An 18,834-nucleotide genomic window follows, 5' to 3' on the forward strand; every position below is an offset into this window, starting at 1 on the left:
CAGTCAAGCATAAAAATAGATATGTGGGTACCAAAGATGCCAGTCTCCAGTGGCTTTGCGTCCACTATAAAGCATCAAATTTAAATGCAGCATTAAAGAAAAAAAATCTCATCCCTAGTGACAAATCAATGTCTAGAATGATAGTCAAATGACTGTTCAGCAGAGGATGACAAAGAGTTTGGGATATACAGTATGACAGAGTTCTTTCCATGAACATCAATTACAACAGGGCAGCAGCTCGTTTGTCCAGAAGAGAAATATTTATTCTCTGTGTCTGACACTGTGCATGGTATCTAATTGACCTCTAATAGCATTTACTGTGTAATCCTGGAGTGACTTCTTAAAGTTAAAAGCAGTGGTGGAAGCATATTTTCTAAAACCAAGTCAAGCAGCAGCCAGATATACGAGAAAAGAGATGTACTTTAATTTGGCATGATTAGAGAAGAAAACAGATATTAGATTAATGATATTATACTTGGAAATTATTTATCCTTTGTTTCATTTAAGTAAAATTGGTTGAGCAATGTGCCAGATCCTGTGCCAGAAACTGGAAATACACAAATAAAACCTGTCTCTGACTACTAGAAGCTTGCAGGCTAGACATATTCTGTGCAACTAACTGTAATTCAGTGTTTTCAGTCCTCAGAAAGAAAAGGTATCCAAGTACTAAGGGAGAACACTACTCTCTTTCTCCGTGGTCATTCCCCAAGGGCTCTGGCCCTACCAAGCGGCAGGTACTGGAGACCTGCACCCTGTACATTAATCTTACCCAGTCGTCAAGCCCATGAGCACCAAGCATGTGTTATACATGGAGAGCCCTATGCCTACCAGAAAGTAGGACAGGGAATTAGGATTACAGCCCTGAGCTCAGCGTTCAGAGCCTGGAAGCAGGCACCACTTATTCATTCATTAATCAGCAAACATTAAATGAGCTTTTATTAGATGCTGGGTCCTGAGCCTCCATTCACCTGCAGTCTTCCTTCTACTGCTCCCAATTCATTCCACACAAGTTATGCCAAACTCTTAATTTTCACTTCAAATACCAATAAGAATTCCTATGGGAATAAAGCCTTGCTTTAAACCCCATCCCATTTGATTGTACTGGTTACAAATCTCACAACTCTTGTCAGCTCATCCCCTCAGGGAATTTGCCACTGTTACTTATGCCTCATCTACTAGCTAGGATCCTTCTAATCTATAACTCTAGCCAGAATGAAGAGATTGCTAACCATGAAATATGCAAATAGCTTTGCTTCAACCTGGAAATACTTTTAAGCCCGCTCTATTCAGCAGGCAGGAAATACTTGAGATGCATCTCTAGCTCTTGGTTATCAAGAATTAGTCCCCTGGTCTGTGGCAGCATGTCTGCATTGTATAATCCTGGCCCCCAGGTCACAGCTGACTGATTGAATTAGACTAATCATATTTTCTTCACTAGAAAATCAAAATTAGGAGAGACAGCTAGTCTCTGGGTGTGTAGCCCCTTATGAAGTGATTGATTTTAGACATGCTGAGGCAGTATGATGTTTGGGGCTTGATGAAAAACATGATAGAAGGTAGAAGGTAAATTATAACATAGAGAGAAATATAGGGTTTTTGTGGGATCATCTAATTTTGTCATGGGGAATAAGAAGCAGAAAAAGCCTGTCTGGAGGAAATAACAGAGAAGAATGACACCTGAGTTGAGGAACAAAAGTCTTATCTAATGAATTTCAAGATCCTTCATGAGACCTGGCTACCCTTGGTGCTTATGAGAACTTCTGTATCTTTTAATAAGCTTTTTTTAAAACTTAAACTAACTCTCAAACTTCTTTGATTTCTGTCACTTATAAGCAAATAATTCTAATTAATATAACACCTCTGTATGATTTAGCCCCACAAACTTGTTAGTGCTTCTAGCTGTTCCAAGCTCCCTCCTCTCTCCTTATGACCAACCTCTGAAGTACTAGCATATCTAAACCTAGCTCATTCATTCATTCATTCATTCATTCACTTACTCTTTTAGGAACATTTACTATGTACCAGGTACTATGCTAGATGATAGAGATAGATGAATAAAATATAATCCCTGCCCTCATATCACTCATTGAGCTGTAAGAGAGATAGGAAGTAAGCAATTATAATACAGAATGATTGGGATTAGATGAGTAGTCAAACATACAGCTATAGGAACACGAAAGGTTTAGGTGGCATCCAAAGGTTTAGCTGGTCAGGAAAAGATTCCCAGAGTAACTGCCATTTATAAGATAAGCAGGAGATTGTTAGACAAAAAAAAGTAGGGGGAAATATGGTATTTCAAGGAGAGGAAATAGAAGGTACAAAACAAGAAAATTAGAAATCTTATAGTTGGTATATATGGACCATCAAGTAGTTCTTTATTGTTGGAGCTTTGTGCATAAATAAAGGGAAGGGAGTAAGTGGTAGGAGGGGAAGTTAAAGATATAGACAACATCTAGGTCGTAAAGAGCCTTGCCTATGAAGCTCCAGAATTTGAATTTTATTTTGAATGCTACAGAGTCACTGAAGAATTATGGACTGAAAAGTTACAAAATAAGATTGTTATTTTAGAAAGATTATTGTGTCAACAATTTGGAGGATGGAGTGGGAGACAGTAAGGGAAGAGAAAACCATAAACACAGGAAGCCTGTGAAGAAACCTAAGTAAGCCAGTTTAGAAGAGGCAAAAGCCTGAAATAAGATTGTAGTGATAGGGTGGGAGAGTAGGGAATGTCTTTGAGAATATACCCTGTGAGACTTGATGAATATTTGGTATTGTGATGAGATAAGGAAGAATCTAAAAGGACTCATGTTTCCATATTGGATGACAGCTGGGAAGATGACACCCTAAATGAGATATGGAACAAAGGAGAAAGAGCAAATGTAGGAAAATAATGAGTTCAGTTTTAGACCAGTTAAGTTTGAAGTGTATGTGAAATGCCCAAGTGTACCTACATAGCAGGCAGTTATAGACTGGGGCATGCCTCCCAGCAGACAGTTCAGGGCTAGAGATAACAGTTCTGGGATCTTATTGAAGCTCTGAGTGTATATAAGGACATAAAAGGAGAGTGCATAATATCAGTAGAGGAGGGGGTAGGGGAAGAAGCCTTGAGGGACACTGGTGTTTATGGAGCAACTAAAGTCATAAAAGCATAAAAAGAGCATAGGATGTTTTGGCAAATGCAAACCCGCTAATGTGGATGAAACTAAGGTAAGGGTGAGAGAGATGCAGGAGATGGGATTGGAGAGGAAGATAGGGCCAGGTCATGAAGGCCCTTTGTGTCATGATATTTGTCACACAGCAGGGCTTAATAAATATTTATTTATTGAATGAATAATAAGGGTTTACTACTTGTTTCTGTATATGATAAAAACCACTGAATGTCTCTAAGTAGGGATTCTACTTTACTGAACCTAAACCATCATCATCATCATTGTCATTATCATCATTCTCCCTTACATTTGGGTAGGGTGTTACTGTTTAAAATAATTTCCACGATTCTTCCATTTAGAACTTGCAAACACTCTATAAGATAGTTGTTTTTAATATTCCTTTTTATAGATGTAATGCTGAGGCTTAGAGGAAAAGCTACGAAGTGCGAGAGAATTCTCAGATTCTCATTCTTCTCACTTCCAGTGCAGTGCTCATTTCAGTATACTACTGTCACCTCTCTGAAATAGTTTTCCAAAATCATACAGTATGTTAGCACTGTAAAAACACTCACATGCTTTGTTCTATTTGATAATGTATGGGTTCACGTGTGGATAGCATAAACAGATATCTAGTTTGCACTGGACTGAGAGGTTTCCTGGACTCAGGACTTTCAGTGCTAAAACTGAGACAGTCCCAGACAAACCTGGACAAATTGATTACCCTACCATTTACTATCTTCCTGAAGGAGTAAGTGTAATAAAATAATTAGGAACATGAGCTCTGGTGTCAGACTGCCCAGATTCAAATCCTGAATCTACCTCATATTGTCAGTGATTAGACAAATTACTCAACTTTTAAGAGCATCAGTTGTCTCATCTATAAATTAGAGGAAATAAAAATACCTTAATTTTCAGGATTAAATTAAATAATATATGTAAATATATAGCTGGATACCTAGCACAGAGCATTCAATCAATGACTTCAAATTTCTCACCTCACATGTGTTCTTTCCCCTACTCCCACCATCACTAAACTATGTATGGACTAATATTTTTATTTTTCAATTTTGATATCAAGTTGGAGCAATTTTGCAACTCTGGAGAGTGACTCCACTGGGATAAGGAACAAAGGGTCCCTGCATCTAAATCTCTGCAAGTTTTCCTGCTCTGAGGCCCTGGACTGCTGAGGGCAATGCACTGGGCTGTATTTAAGCTGGTTTTGTGGCAATAGGCAGGTCACTTGCTCTCTTTGGGTTTAAGATTTTCCACCTACAAAGCAAAGAGATTTAATTAAATGATCTCTAGGGCCCCTTCCTACTTGGACATTCTATGATGTCTCCATTTCCTAAACTCTACTAAAAGGGTGAGAAAAGGACCAATCCTACTCTAGCAATCTAGCAACGCTTTTAAGTCCCAAAGCCCAGAGATGAAAGTATGAGAATAACCAAAGGATGCTGGTGAGACAGTCACCAACCTAAAATGAGTGTGACTTTTTTCAAATAAGAAATAATAACTACAATTCACTATATGCCTACTTAGTAACAGGTACTGTTCTCATTGCTTTATATATGTTATATTTACATCATATTCTAATTTGCACAGCTACCTTGTGAGGTAGTTATTGTTACCCCCATTTTGTCTTTAAGGAAACTGAGGTTCTGACAAGTTCTATAATTTATCAAAGCCACACATCTATCAAAAGATGGAGGCAGGTCTTTAACCCAAGTGTGTGTAATTCAAATGCCCATGGTTTTCGTATGGTAGCACACTGCTATTGATGATTATCTGTCTCATTCCATAAGAGGTTCTGATTTTTTAGAGTATATAGGCATCGAGGAGATAGATATAAGCATGATTTCACAATATCCTAAAAAACCCCTACACACACACTCTAATGTTCCAACCCAACATTACAATTTAAGGAAAAAGGTATATACACTCTACTTCAACTTTAGTAATCCCACTAGGACCACAAAGGAAGGCAAAGCCAGCCTCTGTAGAATGGAATATGGCCCTTTGTTATTTTCCCATCATCTTAGGAAAACTGACATATTCCTGTCAGTTTGCTCTCAGAGGAGAGAAATCCTTTTCCTTCATATTTATGAAAACTTTCAGCTTAGCCAAGGGAACTCTGTCTAGAAGCATAGTAGACTATAAGCTCCATGAAGGCAGGCAGGATCATGTCTGTCTTGTTCAGTTTAGTAAATGATCAGTACCTAAAACAATGCCTGGCACATAAAACATTCTCAGGAAGTGAAGTTTATTATGTTATGCTACAGCATAGCCTGGCTTATTCTCACTATTATAAAGCCCTAAGTCACATGGATGATATTCAAATTCAGGTCTTTGTGATAACAAAGCTTACACCTTTTCACTATGTAAAAAGTTAGCACAATATGAATATCTTGTTGCTTAGAAGTATTTACTTACCCCTTCTCCTAATTTGTTCTATGCTCATTATTTCAAGTAAATACAAAATTAGGTGCATTACTTCCCCAAATTAGAGATGAATTGCATGCCACTCCAATTGAGAACTATGCCTTTGTGATACACCACCAGGCAAAAAAAAAGGTACTGGACTATTTGACCATGTTTCTTCACCTTCAACTCAATTTAGTTTAATATACTTTTATGAAGGAAGGGGAATCGAGAATTATTATTTGCCGAGCACCCACCCTATGCCAGACATTGTCCTGGAAGCTTTGAGTAGATTATCTTACTTAAACTTCACTGGTCCCAAGGTCACATATCTACCAAGGGATGGCACAGATTCAAAGGTCTATGGATTTTGAACCCTGTGCTCATTTCACTGTTCCCTTTCCATACTGCATGGGTGTAGTCTCCAGCCATTGAATAGAATAGTTACTAGACCCATGTTTCTCTTTATATTGTTATGAGTTCCAGGAAAATCCACTGCAAATTTTCTACCCTCTTGACACAGTTCTCATATTTGCTAAAGAATGTACGTATTATATTCTCTTCAGGTACTGTATTGTTTCTGGCATTCCACAACAAAGTTCTGCTAGTGTTCCAATTCTTACTTGTCAATCTAGTCTGTGTACAGTTCTTAGAAGTTACTATGGACTCATGAATTAGCTTTCTCTCAAGTCAGTGGTTTCTGAGCTTTCCTATTCTGCTCAGTGCTTCACCCTCCTCCTTCACACACACACTTTCAGCCAGGTAATGAAATTTCCTACTATTCTTCAGTCTGGGCCCTGGGCTCCCACTCTCCCTTTGAACTTAGCATGCACCTTTAAACTAGTCATGTTCCATGCCCTAGCCAGTTTAAAAAACAAGCTACAAACATGAATGTTTAATCTTGGTGACCATCTAAACTTCTCATCCCTACTCCATGATGGCCTCTTCCCAATGGTCCTCAACCTCCTTGTACTTGTACTTATTCTTGTTCTCAGTTCCAAGTTCCTTTCTCAGCACCCCAGCCTTAGAGAGGCTTTAAATAATACCTTAAGGGCTGGATTAGATGACTATTAAGATCCCTTCCTGCATAGAGATGTTAAGATTCTAGATTATAAAGCCAAGATTTTCTTAGTGCTGAGGTCTCCAATTTATTGTCCTGCCAGCTTTGCTCTAATCCCTTCAACTCCTGAGGATTATCACTATCATAAACATCAGATTTTCAATGTGCCTGGGTGGCATATTGTCCAGATTTCTCTAGGATCTTATATGATTCTTGAGTCCATGCTTCCTGCTTCAGCATCCATGAATTCCCTCAGATGCTTGTCTGTTGGGTTTTTGACACTGCTTTACCTTTGATTTGAACATATTTCTAAATGTATGACCTTTGGCATGGCTTTTAACAACTGCCTAGGCTCAAGAACAGTCCTGTACAGCATGGATCACACTGTGGGCTAGACATACAGTTGGGAATGAGTTGAAGCATAGAATCTACAGATCTTGGGATTTCACCAAAGGACAGTACCTAGGGTGCCTAAAGAGGGGTCATATTTCTATAATGCTCCACCAACTTCCTAAGTATAACCACATCTGTAATAAACATTTCTTGAACATCAACTAAAAGGCATTTTTCTATTGCTTTATATTTGTTAAATCATTAAATCCTCAAAACAGCTTTGTGAGGTAGGCATCATCAATATTTTACAAAAAAAAGAACCCACAATAGAGAAATCATCTATGGGCACAGAACAGAGGTCAAAATGCCATAACATGGCTAAGATAATGATGTTCTTAATACAGAATTCAATATAATTTTATAAATTGAATTGAAAAGTAACTTACAAAAAAACAAAAACAAAACAGATTTACACCAACCACTTTCCAGAGATAAAAGGGAATAACATCTGTAGCCCCAACCATACTAGGCTATAATATCACCAGTTCACCAGTTATAATCAATTGGGCCAGTAGTCTTTGCTCCTACCTGTTCCACAGATGCCCCTCTGAAAGCCAAGTACTTTATTAAAGAAGACAACTTTCCAGAGATAAAATAAGTCTTTAGTCAAATGTTTGCAAGTAGCACATGAGCCAAAAGAATGACATTCCTAGACATAAGAGGTCTGTTCTTTGGTCAAGGGTATGCATGCTAGCACTTGATCAAAGAGGATGACCTTCCCAGACAGAAAAGGACTACTCTTGAGTCAAGCAGGTATGAGAGCCCCTGTTTGCAGAGGAAGACCCTTCCAGACAGAGGAAGATCTTGCAAGGGTTTATGAAGCTGAACTCCCATTGTGAGAATTTCTACCTAATCCAGCAAGATCTGACCTACTTTGTGCAAAAGTCATGTTTCAGTCTTCTAGGACCAGACCAGCAGATCACATCATGAAGCTGACAGTGCTGCTGATGGGAAAAAAAAGTTATTTAAATGGAGAATCAGAAAAATCTTTACACATGAGACAATGACAATACTATATTTAAAATACTACTAAAATTGAAATAGGCTAAGTTGCTGTTTCTAGATGCAGGAAGAATTATGATACAGTTATAATTCTTAGTTGTAAGGGCTCAGATTAAAACCAATAGTTCAAGCAGGATAATGAAAAACAGTTATATCTTCTATACCTGCAAAATCCTGTGGCCTAGGATCCCAGGTAAAAATCATCCAATACTATATCTTGATTGAATAGTTACTGGTTTTATTCTCCGGTACTGATTAAGGTGACTAGTAAAAAAGAAGTAATGCAATTGGGAATGAATTAGATACTTTAACAATACACCATTTGATGCCTTGCCTTTCAGGATATTGACAGTACATGAAACAGTACATTATATGTATCAAACAAACAATTCAATGAAACAGAGTAGGAAATCCATAAACTAACCCAAGTGTACAAAAAACCTTAATACATTAAAAAAAGACAGCATTTGAAACAAGTTGAGAAAAAGATGAATTAATTAATAATGGCTAAGAACATCTGCCTAACCACTTGGGAAAGAATATAAGCTAGAAATCTAACTCATTCTGTGTGCATTAATATAAATTTCAGCTATATTAAAGAATGAAATGTAAAAACAAAACCACAAAAGTACTAGAAGGAAATTTGGTGACTAGTATACAATTATGTGGGAAAAAAATCTAATTATAACACCACACCAGACATTTTAAAAGACTGGCTGATTTTACTAAAAAATATTTTAAACATCAGCAGAAAAGAGAATAATAGCTAACAAAGTGAAAAAGCAAGCAAACTAAGAAAAAAATTATAAAATTATATAAAGTGATTATATGAGAGTTATGTGCTATCTTTTTGTCTGCCATTGAATTTTTAAGTACTAATGTTCTTTTACTGATTTTTCTATCAACTTTTCATCCATTTCATTGTAATAGTGTTTCAGAAGAACACATTTTAGTGAGTAATTTTTATTTCCTTTCTGTGGTAATAACCAATTTTCCATTAATTACAACCTGTAAAATATTTAGCTTTCATTATATCCTTGTTCTACACTTAAGAATATTTCTAGTGTTTGAGTTCCTTAAGCTATATATAGCACAATCCATAAAAAGAATAACAACAGAAAATTAAAAAGAAAAAGAACAATGAGTACTTAAGCAAAATGAGGAGTGGTTGGTTGTGGTCATGTCTCCAAAAGAAACTCTTCAAGCCATCTGGAAGCCTATACTGCACATTACCAGGAATTCTGTGTTGTTGAGATAGTAGATATACCATAGCATCAGAAAGCTGAAAGTTTTATGTGTGTGTGTTCTATTGTTTTTGTTTTTCAGGGTCAAAAATAGTCTAAGTGTTTGTATTTATTTTATTTTTATTTTTGTACCCTGAAAATAAAGTTGTAACATTAGCTTTTATTAAGTACTACATACAGTGATTGAAAAATTCTTTTTTTTCTCAGGAAGGAAAAAATAGAGTCAAACTGGTAAATGAGTAAAAATCATGAATGGACAATTGACCAGGATAATGTAAACTTAAATACAAGAATATTCAAACTTACCAGTAACTAAAGAAGTGCAAAATTTAACAAAAACATAAATTACTTATTTCACCTAACAAATTGGTAACGAAGCAAGATAGAAATTATCAATGTTGTTAAGAGTTTAGAAAAAAATTAATTTTCATTCAGCACATGGTGAGTAGAAATTGATACAAACATTTCTAGAGGGCAATTTGACAATACATATTTTTAAAAGTCTTTTGAAGTACAAATCATTTGATGTACTTTTAGGACTTTATTTTAGGGAAATAATTAAAGATGTGTATAAACACATTTGTATGAGAATGGTTCAGTATAGTGTTGCTTACAGCAAAAAAATAATATGAAAGTGCAATAACCTAAACTAAACTTCAAATAATAATTACTTACTTACAAAGTAATATAATATATCCATTAAAAAATTATGATGTAGGATGGATTTATTGACACTGAAAGATATTCACGATTGAAAATTGAACAAAAAAAAATCACAAAGAAAACGCAGCAGGATCCCAGTTTAGTAAACCATCACTCATATCTAAATCTGGAAGTATATTTACTAAAACTTTAACAATTATATATAAGTGGATGGATTAAGGAACCTGTGCATTTGCTTCTTTTTCCTTATCTCTATTTCTGATTTTTCTACAACATATATTTGTTTAATTTCAAAAATTAATTTTTAAGAGCACATTAGTAAATGATAATCTAAGAAGCATCAGGATACTCAGGTTTAGTTTCCATTATTTCCTGAGACAGCCTTTCACACACACCTAAAATCTCCTCTATGGCAATCTTTTTTACTTTTGTTCAGCATCCTTCTATTCTGGCTTTACCCACCAGCCTAGTAATATGCACCTTTGACTTCCTTTGCCTTTGACTCTTGCTTTGCGTCTAGAATTCTTCCTCCTGGATTTCAGGGAAGAGGATCTACATAACAAAGCCCCTTTGGCACAGTTCTGGGAGGCCCATATTTATACACAACCTTCACAAACAGTTTTGATTTTTCTAGCCTTGCCTTTCTTTGGCATGGTCTCCAATGGAGTTCAACAAAATAAAAACGTGTGAAAGTTATGAGTGGCTGAAAAACGCTTGCAGGAAGAGGAGCCACCTGACCTGGGCTGGGAAGAATGAGGTGAGGTTTGGAGAGATGGAGGATAGGGAGAAAGGAAAAAAACATTTCAGGTGTGCAGATCATCATGAGCAGAGGCACACTGGGAGGAGATAGTAAGTAAACCAGGGAGTGGAGGATTCTTACTGGTGGAAAGTGTTAGGAAGTATGATTTTTTTAAAAAATTGAGTGGAAATTTTGCATTATTTTGAATTTCACTTTGTCTGATCTTTCTTGTGAGCTATGCGCCTAGAACGGAAAAAAAGCTAATAGAAAGTAAAGCAAGCCAAATATCAAGAAAAATTATATTAGCTTTAAATATTACCAAAAAATGCTTTTTGACCAACTTGTATACAATTTTTTTTTTTTTGATGTGGACCATTTTCAAAGTCTTTATTGAATTTGTTACAACATTGTCTACGTTTTATGTTTTGGGGTTTTTTTTGGCCCCAACGCATGTGGGATCCCAGTTCCCCAACCAGGAATCCAACCCGCACCGCCTGCATTGGAAGGCAGAGTCCCAACCACTGGACCGCCAGGGAAGTCCCACAACTTGTATACATTTAAAAGCCCTTCTCCACTTGGTGTCAATTTACCTTCCCAGATTAGACTCCTTTTACCTTCATCATAAACTCTATCTATGTATGTGTTACAATTAACTAACCTTTAAGTGTATCTTATCTTTTCATTCTTCCACGCCTTTGTATATTACTCCCTCTGTTTGGACTGTCCTTTTCTTACTTTTCCAACAGGCACAATTCTATTTATTCTTTAAGGCCCAACTCAAATGCCAACTCCTCTGTGAGGGAGCACCCTGATATCTCCAGGCAAGAGTAACAACTTCTGTCCCTGTGTCTCCTAGAATCTGTTCATTCAACTATTACAGTACTTGAAGTTCTCTTATGATTACTGTGAATATATTGATCCCTCCACCTAGACCAGTACCTCCTAAAGAGCCAGGATTGTCATCATTTGTTCATTAGAGATGATCATTTGTTCATTTCTAAATCCCAGAACCTGCCACAAGGCCTAGCACATACTAGGTGTTCAGCAAATGTTTGCTAAATGCATAACCCAAAGTTAGGAAGAGGAGAGATACTATATAGTAATTAAAAGAAACTGGGTTAAAGAAAAAAAAAGTATATTTGAAAATAAATATGAAGGAATTAGAAATTTATCTCTCATTTAATGAAACAAAAAAATGGAAAGTAAATGTATATTTTAATTGAACAACTTAATTGTAATATTTTGTTTTCCTTAATTTTCCACTAACACCTATGTACCCAGAGTGGGCAGTACTATTTAATGTACAGTGATATTTAAGTATCATTTTAATCATTTAACTAAATTTCTTTTAATTAACAAATGCCTTTTAAAGTTCCTAGCCTTGTAACATTAAGCTAAATCCAATCTTCATAAATCAGTTAAGTTCTTAGCATAATGAAGAGGTTGGCTTCATTTTTCTTACTAGAATAATGCTACTAAAGGTCCAAGTTTATGATATAATAATTCTACTGTACCAAAATATAGAAGAAATATTGCTTAGGGAAACCACCAGGTAAATGAGTCCACCTGTCTAAAGTCTGGCTTTTACTTTTTAGTAAAATGGGAATGACAACTTATATTATTATATAATACAGTTTACATTAAATCTATATGTGACAATGTATGTAAAGTACCTGGCACTGTGCTTGGATCACAATAGAACCCCAATAATCTAGAGCTACTAATAATCATGAAACTGAGCTCAGCAACTCTAGGAACTAGAATTTTCCAAACCTAATGGTGTAATTGAGTCTTTGGCATTCCCAGGTGCCAGGTAACCATCTAATCTGCATATAGCTAAGATCTCCTACTAAGGGTCACTGGCTGACAGTAACAAGAAGAGAAGGTGGTAAACTGGCATGGCTCATTTTACACCAAAATACAACCACAGAGTTTCACATGTCTTTGTCCCTGACCATCTCCTGGCCAGCACTGTCCCTTTCTAGTCTAGACCTCTAATACATGATTCCATGCCCCACTCCCCAAGTCACCTCTGAACTATTCTCCACCAGTACATTTTTCACTACTAATACCATCTCTCTTGCCATTCTTCTGAATCCTGGGAAAAGCATTAGCCTGGTGGATAGAGCGATGGACTAACTGGCAGGAGGTCAGAATTCTAGTCCCTGCTCTAGTCCTTTTAGCCCCTACTCTACTCCTTACTCAGACTTTTACTTAGCTGTAGGTATAAGAAATGGGAAACTACATACTAGCAGAGAGAAAAGAACACACGCAATGATGTGCACAGAGGAGCAAGAGGTTTTAAGCATTTCAGATTTGGGTAAAATAAGGCAAACAAAGGAAAAGCACATTCAGGCTTTTCAGCAATGTTCCCTGTTATAACGAGGAGCTGAGATTTTACTATAAGGAAGGTAACATAATAGTGACAGTACTCTGGAACATAATGGAGTTTTTCTGGTAACAGGTCATCTTGGAAAAAGCCAGAGCAAAGGTAAAGATCTATCAGCCTGTGAAGAGGATGGGATTGCTGGTCTGCTTCAGGATGCCACATGTGTGCAAACTAGGTGTGCTGTGTATTGCCCCCACTCCTGCCTTGACGTTCTAGTTACTGATGTCCTGATATCATAGTAAATGTTCTGAACAAGCAGAAGCTAACATGTGGCAGTCAAACTACACATTTTCTGTCTTTTGGTTTCCTTATCTGTGAAAGAAAAGAGTAAAATGAGAGTCGTAACATTACCATAGTAGATCTAGAAAGACATTTGTCTTTAGTTACCACTTTAAAGTACTTTTTACGTGTAAAGTATAATAATTTTATGTATATTTTCTCATTTATATCTCATCATACTCAATCCCTATTTTATAGATAGGAAACTGAGAATCAGAGAAGTCTAGTGTACAGAGCTAGCTTTGGAGTTCAGCTTTGACTAGCTTCAAAACTCATGGTCTTAATTCCACAACTGCTCAAATATAATCCAGTTCAACTCTCTCACTTAAAGATGAGGAAACTAGGGGTCTGGATAAAGATGGCTCCTGAGCTCGTGATGAGGACACCCACTATCATCACTTTTACTCACATAGTATTGGAAGTCCTAGCCACAGCACTCAGACATGAAAAAGAGATTTAAAAAAATCATCCAAATCAAAAAGGAAGAAGTAAAACTGTACTACTTGCAGAATGACATGATAGTATATACAGGAAACCCTAAAGATTCCACCAAAAAAACTATTAAAACAAATAAATGAATTCAGTAAAGTTGCAAGATACACAAAGATCAATATACAAAAATTGCTTGTGTTTCTATATACTAAAAACAAACTATCAGAAAGAGAACCTAAGAAAACAATCCCATTTACAACTGCATCAAAAGAATAAAATACCTTGGAATAAATTTTACCAAGGAAGTGAAAGACCTGTACTCTTAAAACAATAATACATTGATGAAAGAAATTGAAAATGACACAAATAAATGGGAAGATATACTCATGGAAGGAAGAATCAATATTGTTAGAATGTCCATACTACCCACAGCAAGATTCAATTCAATCCCTATTAAAATAATGATGGCATTTTCAGAGAACTGAAACAAATGATTCTAAAATTTGTATGAAACCACAGAAGACCTTGAATAGCCAAAGCAATCTTAAGAAAGAAGAACAAAGCTGGGGGCAACCACACTTCCTGATTTCAAAGTATACTACAAAGCTATAGTAATCAAAACAGTATGGCACTGGCACAAAACAGACACATTGAGCAATGAAACAGAATAGAGAGCTTAAAATAAACCATGCTTATGGTCAATTAATTTACAACAAACAAGGCAAGAACATACCATGGGGAAAAGACAGCCTCTTCAATAAATGGTGTTGGACAGCTACATGCAAAATAATGAAGTTTGAACACTCTTTTACACCATAAACAAAAATAAACTCAAAACGGATTAAAGACTTAAATGTAAGGCCTAAAACCATAAAACTGCTAGAAGATAACATAGGCAGTATACTCTTTGACAATGGTCTTAGCAATACTTTTTAGGATCTGTCTCCTCAGACAAGGGAAACAAAAGCAAAAATAAACAAATAGGATTACCTCAAACTGAAAAGCTCTTGTACAGTAAAGCAAACCATCAGCAAAACAAAAAGGCAACTTACTGAATGGGATAAGATATTTGCAAATCATATATTTGATAAGGGGTTAATATCCAAAATATATAAAGAATTCACACAACTCAATTTAAAAAAATATGACTAAAAAATGAGCAGAGGACCTGAATACACATTTTTCCAAGGAATACATATGATGGCCAATAGGCACATGAAAAGATGCTCCAAATCACTAATCATCAGGGAGATGCAAATCAAAACCACAATGAGATATCACCTCACACCTGCCAGAATGGCTATTATCAAAAGGACAAGAAATAACAAGTGTTGGTGGTGAGGATGTGGAGAAAAGGGAACCCTTGTGCACTGTTGGTGGGAATTTAATTTGGTGTAGCCACTATGAAAAACAGTATGGAGGTTCTTCAAAAAATTAAAAATAGGATTACCATATGATCCAGCAATTCCACTTCTGGGTATTTATCCAAAGAAAACCAAAACACCAATTCGAAAAGATTTATGCACCCTAATGTTCACTGAAGCACTATTTACAATAACCAAGACATAGACAATCTAAGGATCCATAAATAGATGAATGAATAAACACACACACACACACACACACACACACTAGAATATAACTCAGTCATTTAAAAGAATGAAATCTTGCAATTTTCGACAACATAGATAGACCTAGAAGGTATTATGCTTAGTCCAATAAGTTAGACAGATAAAGACAAATACAGTATGAGCTCACTTATATGTGGAATCAGAAAACAAATGAACAAGCAAAACAAAACAGTAACAGATTCATTGATACAGAGAACAAACTGGTGGTTGCCAGAGGGATGGGAATGGGGGATGGGCCAAATAAGTGAAGGGGAATAAGGGGTACAAGCTTCCAGTTATAAAATAAATCAGTCATAGGGATGAAGATATAATGTACAGCATAGGGAATATAATTGTTAATATTACATTAACTGTATAGTGACAGATATTTACTAGACTTATCAAATGGTGATCATTTCGTAATGTATATAAATGTTGAGACACCATGTTGTATACATGAAACTAATGTAATATTGTATGACAATAATAATTCAATTAAATTTTTAAAATTTAAAATATTTCTTATAAAAGATGAGGAAACTAAAACCTATAGAGGAGAGAAAACTTGAGCAAGGCAACAAGACATATTATTTAACCAATAACTATTTTTCATCACTTACTATGTGCCAAGCCTATTAAAAAAAACAAGGCTAAAGATATTAATAAACCCCTGCTCTTAATTAAGCTGTACCCTATTAGACTGAAATTCCATAAGGGCAGACATCATAGTCAGATCAAATAAAGGAAAGACAAATCTTCACAATTTTTCTAATCACTTTTTTTCTGACACTACTCCTGTTTTTCTTATTTTCAAAACTAAAAGTAAAATAACCTCATTAATAGAATAAAATCAGGAGACAATTCCATTATTGACAATATCTTTAAAAAGATTTTCTAAGCATTTTCAATTTGGCATACTTCATTTTTATAGATCTAATTATGAATGAAGTTTAATTGGATTTAATTGCAGTTTAAAGTCTCTTGCCCATCCTCCTGGCAGGGGTAGAAGAGCTGGTCTACCATCATATCTAGTCACTACATGCAGCACACACATAGAAACAGAAAAATTAACATGATACTTATTAATCAGTAGGAGAATGTACTAGTTCCAAATTTTGCTTCATTTAAAAAAAATTATTTCTTATTGTTTCCTGGTCTTGTCTTTTACAGAAGTTGCTCAAAACTAAACTGGGGTTTACTTCACATTGCTTTTTGTGTAAAGCTCTAGTAATGTTAACTTGTTTTATATTTGGTTACATCTGCTGGGGATACCAGTCCCCTATCCTTTCTTCACCTGAGAATTCTAATTCACCCTTCAAGACTCCACTTTAGTGGTTTCTCCAGGAAGCTGGTCCTGAACCTCTCCTCTGGGCTTTTATAGCACTCAGAGCACATCTCTTAGACTTTACCATACCATATGTTAAGTATCTGCTTATGCAAATCCTTCTCCCAAGAGCCTAAGCTCCTCAACAGATGTGTGGGTCATATCCTATTTATCTTTTATCCTCAGCCCCTAGCTCAGTACCTGCTTTATAAAAAGGGTTCAATATATGTTTGCTCAATTAAATTGAACAGTGAAGAAAAGTGTATTGTACTCCTAACCAAACAGAAAATGAACTAGATGAGATCCCAAATCTTGTTATTTAACATCTCTGTGCCCTAGGGGCTTCCCCTTAATAATAATAGCACTAATAAACAATATTGAGAGCTAATATTTATTTAATATATATTAGGAATCAGATAATGTGCCAAACATTAACTTATAAGGTAGTGTATTAGTTTTCTTGGGCTGCCATAACAAAATACCACAGACTTGCTGGCTTAAACAACAGAAATTTATTTTTTCACAATTCTGGAGTCCAGAAGTCCAAGATCAAGTTGTCAGCAGGTTTGGTATCTTCTAAGACATCTCTCCTTGGCTTGCAGATAGCCATCTCCCACTGTATCCACATGGTCATCCTTTTGTGTTGTCTATGTCCTAAACGCCTCTTCTTACAAGGACACCAGACATATGGTTGAGGGGGTCACCTGACAACCCTGTTTTAACGTAACTACTACTTTAAAGCTCCATACAGAGGTACTGGGAGTTAGAACTTCAATATAACAAATTTGAAGGGGACACAATTTAGCCCATAACATGTAGGTACTATTATTTTTCTTATATTCAAATAAGCAAACCAAGGCTTAGTGAGAATGGGGAACAGACTCTCAAAGAGCTCCAATTAACCTCACCTCCTGATATTCACATCCCTGTGTACTACTCTCCTCGAGGTACTACCATACCTCGTAGGTATGGATGGAACGTGTGACTTGTTTCTAACTAATAGAATATGGCAAAAGTGATGAGATGTCATTTACACAATTAGGCTACATAAAATTGTAAATTCCATCTTGCTGGAAGGCTTTCTCTATTGCCTTATCAATTTTCATGCTTTGATGAAGAAAACAGCCATGTTAGGAGAACCATGTAGCAAGGAACTGTGGGCAGCCTCTAGTCAATAGGAAATGAAACCCTCTGTCAAACAGGCTGTAAGAAACTAAGTCTTGCCAAAAACTATGTGAGCTTGGAAGATAACCTTTCCCAGTCGAGCTTTCAGATGAGATCCCAGCCAGGTTGACACTAGATTGCAACCTCATGAGAAATCCTGAAACAGAGCACCCAGCTAAGCCATGCCTGGATTCTTGACCTATAGAAACTGTGAGATCATAAATGTGTGTGCTTTTAAGCCACTGGGTTTGTGGGCAAAATTGTTATACAGCAATAGAAAATATGGTGATACATGTCCAACTTCACATATTAGTGAGTGGTCAAGTTGGGATTTGAACTCTGATCTCTGTGATTCCAAAACCATCTATGCCATATGAGTACCAATCATGAAGGATTGTTGTGGGGATTAAATCAGACACATGTAAAATGCATCTAATTTAAAATGCACAGTTCTTGACACCTAATAAGCATTCTTAAATGATTATTGTTATTGTTTTAAAGTTACACAACCATGTCTATTGCTTAACAAAGGCAAGTAATATCTGAAATGTGAGAAAGGGAAAAGGGCTTACAGCAAACTGACTGTAAATGCAAATCAAAGATATATTGATTTTAGACTTCTTATTTATAAACTTAGTCTAGTATGGATACTCTTAGGGTCATATAGCCAAGTCTGCATTGTTTGCTTATTAATTATTGAACTCAATATTTGAAGGCCCTAGAATACAAAGATTAATATGATCTCAATCCTATTGCCCTTAAATTTTTTTGTTGTCAATATGAGACAATATGTGTCAACATATGAAGGGTTTGGGGAACATAGAGAAAAAATAACACTTAGTAGGTACTTATAGAATACCCAGTGGGTGTTCAATAAATATCTATTGAAAGAATGAATGAAATGATCTCCTGTATTTCCCACTTTAATTAAGCCATTCATTTAGGCAGGCATGAGCCTGAATAAAGGT

At 36.0% G+C, this 18,834-nt stretch overlaps 1 protein-coding gene across 1 annotated transcript in view; it reads right to left on the reverse strand.

Moving 5' to 3' along the window:
• Positions 1–18,834, reverse strand: part of AGBL4 (AGBL carboxypeptidase 4) — a 1,261,847-nt gene that overhangs the window by 981,785 nt on the left and 261,228 nt on the right. The gene's annotated exons all lie outside the window — the stretch shown is intronic.

Source organism: Eschrichtius robustus, chromosome 3 (assembly GCF_028021215.1).
Source record: "Eschrichtius robustus isolate mEscRob2 chromosome 3, mEscRob2.pri, whole genome shotgun sequence".
NCBI classification, from domain to species: Eukaryota; Metazoa; Chordata; class Mammalia; order Artiodactyla; family Eschrichtiidae; genus Eschrichtius; species Eschrichtius robustus.